Source organism: Schistosoma mansoni, chromosome 2 (assembly GCF_000237925.1).
Source record: "Schistosoma mansoni strain Puerto Rico chromosome 2, complete genome".
In the NCBI taxonomy this organism is placed as follows: Eukaryota; Metazoa; Platyhelminthes; class Trematoda; order Strigeidida; family Schistosomatidae; genus Schistosoma; species Schistosoma mansoni.
Window position 1 is genome coordinate 13,229,900 of NC_031496.1, and position 4,780 is coordinate 13,234,679.

Consider the following 4,780-nt stretch of genomic DNA (forward strand, 5'->3'; position numbering starts at 1 on the left):
AGTAAGTAATGAAAGGAAGCGAAATATATAGGCAAATGGAATGACAGGTAAATGATTTCTAAGTTTAGAACCTAACACTATAGGATACAAAAAATTCAGTCCCAGTTACTAACTTATTACTCTGAAGGATTTCTGAATGTGCTTGGATGAAAAAGCACTACTTTAGAAAAGTGAGTGAAAAATTCGTGAAAAATTACATCTACTTGTGATACCCCAACCAATATACAGCTGCAACTACTTATGATAAGTATGTGAATATGTGCAGACATATACAAATATACGCGATTTAGGTGCCATAAGAGCTACACCAGCATCAATAACTAGGTTCGTATTAAATGTTGTACCCAGTAGTCAGTGAAATTTTTACCTGATTGGTTTATATTTCACAAGGTCACTTGAGATTAGTTCAAAGAAGAGAAAGGAACTGGAGAAAACATTTGTGGATAGACGTTTCATGAATAATGTGCCCATGTACGAAAAAAATGACTAACCTAAGTATCAGTCAGTGAGCCATGTATATCTACAAACAGTGTACCCTTTTTCTCCTAGAATACCTTGCCGGCCAAAATCACAGAGACCGCAAGGCCACCCAGATCATTTAAACCAAGAATAGTACATTCCGCGTCATTTTTGAAATAATTCATTTTTCTCGTGGACGGGGATGAAAAGCTAGGTTCAGGGTCTTCGAGTATGTGTTAGATGCCTCCGAAGTGCTATCAAGAGGCTTGTTTTGGCAAAGAGAACGAACTTCATAGTCTGACACAAAGTTTCACTAGTTATATCCCTAGTATTCACAATTTATAATGATCACTTCAGGAGTTCTGTGTTTCTTCGTTTGATCTTCAAGTCTCCCTTTGTTACATTTAACACACTGGTGTAAACAAAGCAGTGAAAGGATGTGGATGTAAATAAATCCCGAAAATCAATAGCTCTGTAAGTGTTCGACATTGAATGCTGGCCACATTGGTTTTGATGGACTCACCTAGCTAAAGGCGCTCGGTCATGCATCCAAAACAGATCACGAGTGGAAACAACGTGCTCAACATCCCCTGCAATCGCTAGCCAGATCAGTCGGTTCTTGATATTGTAGCTGTAAATAATTCCCCAAAATCAATAGCTTTCTAAGTGTTCGACATTGGATGCTGACCACGTTGTTTAAGTGGACTTGTTTAACTGAAGTCATGCATCCGTACCAGATCACGTTTCGACTCAGCGTGGGACACTGCTCCTTACGTTTCACTAGCCAGCTTAGAGTAAACACTTCGCGATATATTGATAACGTATCAAATATATCTTTCCTACCTCTTCGCATCTGAATTCTGGTTTCATTGGGTTGGTGAAAGCTTCGTATATAGAAGGTGCTACTGGTAGCAGGTTGTAAAACCAGAATACTAGTCGTATCTTCAATATATCTGATGTTGGGTCTTAAGTAACTGTTTAATCTTTTTTTTATTCAATATTGTCTTTATAGCACTCAATATGTTGGATTGTCATACTATTATTGAAAGTTATTGAAACGATTGTTTTGTTTCATGTGGTTGATTTTGAAGCACGTCTCCTGTTTCTTTTAGGGACGTTCGCCATTATTGGTTGTTTGCTTTGGAGCTAATCCAATTAACTCATTCTTCTTCGGATAGGATATTGTTCTCTAACTGATAGGAATATTTTTCTTATTGTGATAATCGGGTTGGAGAAATTACTCTTCATTAACTATTTCATCTACATCATGTTACTTTGTTATGAGGAAATTATTGAGCATTATCGTTTTTTGAATGATCTAACTGGGAAAAGCGTAACTGTAATTCTATCAGCGGTAGTCTCATTTCTAGATCTAACATGAGGTAATATACAAATAAAAATAGAATTCTTAGGTAAAGTCAACAAGCATTTTGAAAGTGAATTTCTTGTACATCCAAATCAGAATACTAGTCGTATCTTCAATATATTGATAGTCTATCAAATATACATCTTCCAACCTCCTCACTTCTGACTTTTGATTTCACGGGGTGGGCTCGATTCAATTATAGAGGGTGTTGTAGGTTAAAGTGCTATCAAACTCCGAATACCTGTGGCATCTTCAAGGACACTGTTAATCAATTTTAATTGTGAGCATTGCTAGACTCTTAACTAGGTTATTACATATGGGCACTATAAAACCCATAACCATCATCTATCATGGGAACGAACATTGATACTTACTAGTCATCAACTCGATCCAAACTGCTAGGGCCTTGAGTTAAATTTTTGTCATATGATATATTCTTATCCTGTAGATGTGTGGAGAAAGGCATGACAAACCTATTTTGTAAGTCGTTTTTGATATTATTTGCATTTATTTTGCTAATTTTCATGGTTTGTACATTTATCACAAATGATTATCAAAGTTTTCAAGTGTTTGACTTTGAGCTCTCTCCCGTTCGTTTTTATTCGCTCATAACATGACACACTGTTAACCGCTCGTAAATACATTGTTACACACACGTCTCTCGTTCTCAATTGCCTGTGATTAAGATAACTGAACTATAAAATGTCTATTGTCTGCATTTATAGACTACAGCCATATTTACTATATATACTACATCTGGGTATATCTCTGGAATTACAACAACCATATAAGAATTATTAATTACCTATAATTGTGGGTTATGGTACCCAGTGTAACTCGAACACGCCAAAGCCTACCGATTTAAGTAACGTCACGTAACTCTATTTGGATGTAACAACTTTATTGTCATTTTCGAGTCGATATGATTTTTGTCCCACAACAATGTCTTCCAGGAATGCTTCTCAATAACAGAAGCTTCATGTGTTATGAAAACGGGCGTACGGATGGTGATATGTTTCCTCCTTGGGTAGTATATTTTTGCCCTAGAATAATACTTTATAAGACCATGCTACTGAGTTTCAAGATTTACTGTTACTAAGAAATCGTAATCACAACGTTCTCCAACCCCAATCTTGCAGTATAAAAAGCCATCAGGCTAACCTATTTTGAGTTTGTGGTAACAAAGAACAACGTTCACTAATTAGGGACCTTCCCACGTAAATTGCAGTGGGTAGGAAGCTCGCTAAAATTTGATGATAGAACTGTGGTTACCTGTATTAAAAGACCAGAGTGAGGTTCTTATGGGCTGGATGAAGGGAATTTTCGAAATTATTGAAGTTAATGATGAGCCGATGCAATGTTCGAGAGTCATCACCCAACCAACCCTACCAAATCCGAATTTGACACTGAAAACTGTGGGCCTCAAGAGATGCCGCTATAAGATCGGCAAACACGTAGGAACCAATCAGTCTGGTAGTCCATGGAGTGCTTGAGCTATTGAACAGTAGTCAAGATGAAGCTCAAGAACACGATATGCAAAAGTGGCGTTGTCTATTACGTTGTAAAGGCTTTCATAACGCTGAGATAACTAACGTGTCTGCACAACTCCGTTTGATACACTTTAAGACTACTGGGTCTGTTCGTATGGTGATTGTGAACATCAGAAACCAATAAAACTTAGGACATTTACGTCTAGTGCAGCACGAAGAATGACTCTCCTAATCACACCATATGTTGTGATAGCTGATCTAGTACGGCGATAATACGATAGAAAAGCCAGATATAATACACCCTAGTGTCGGTTTAACTCGACCAACAACCTATGACACAAGACACATGGACAACGGTTCTGTTAATCATACACTCTTTACAGGAAGAAAACTTACGTCGACCAGTTCCCATGGAATTATAAACTGCTTTTAACAACAATCCATTTTAAAACTCCGAGACATACAATACCTCATAAGAGCATCAGATTACGAGACTAACCCCCAGATGCCTCTATCGTAAAGTTAGCATACTATGGAGTAAATTAGGGAGGACTACAAACATTTGCTTTAACTTGGATCTGAAGACCACAATTCCAACTGAAACATAGCTCTCTCCCGACATCATTAGGGATGAATGGAACGTGCAAAGCATAACATTTTTCCGGTATCATTGAGTGAACTAAATAGGAGGAGTGTTGATACACATTAACACGCACATAATAGCCGTAATACTATACGATACCTAACTAACCGAGGCGACAGCATCATTCCGACTTTGCTTCGATGCCAGAGAATTAAAAACCACATCTCTTAATCTCATTTTTCTGCACTTAATCACTATAGGGTGGTTTCATGAGCGACAGATATCAGAAGTTAGAGACTGCCTGAGCATCTGAATGACACCGCGAAATGAGATAATGACAAAAAGTTCGCAACATTAGACTATTTAATAACAAATCATCAGATTTTAGTCGAGGATGCCCATTTTCAAGCACCGGTAGAGAGTAGTGACAATGGTAGAATCACATATAGTGTCATTAGCAAAGTAATTTAGGACGACGGGACTCTAAATGAACGAGAATGTCCCCTATCCTCGTAACAGAAGGGCAGATCAGACCATTTTGATTAAGCACCTTCAGCACGACCTATGGTAAAATAAATGTGGGAGGCTAATTATACACGGCTACTGGTAGATAATAGGGGATATTATTTAGGACCTCATCCTAGACAACATAGCTCAAGCAATGTACAAACCATGGAATAAAAGATCTTGACCTAAATAAGGAACAGAATCCCTATTACACGTTAAAAGGGAGTCTAGTACCAATTGAAAGCTCCCCTACATGATTCTGACTTTGAGGACCAGATATAATGTGACATTGTGGAGTAACAGGTAACATAAGCAGACCTGAATACCAGATAAACTACGAGATAACCTAAAGTATCTCATTAGGTTCACGACTAA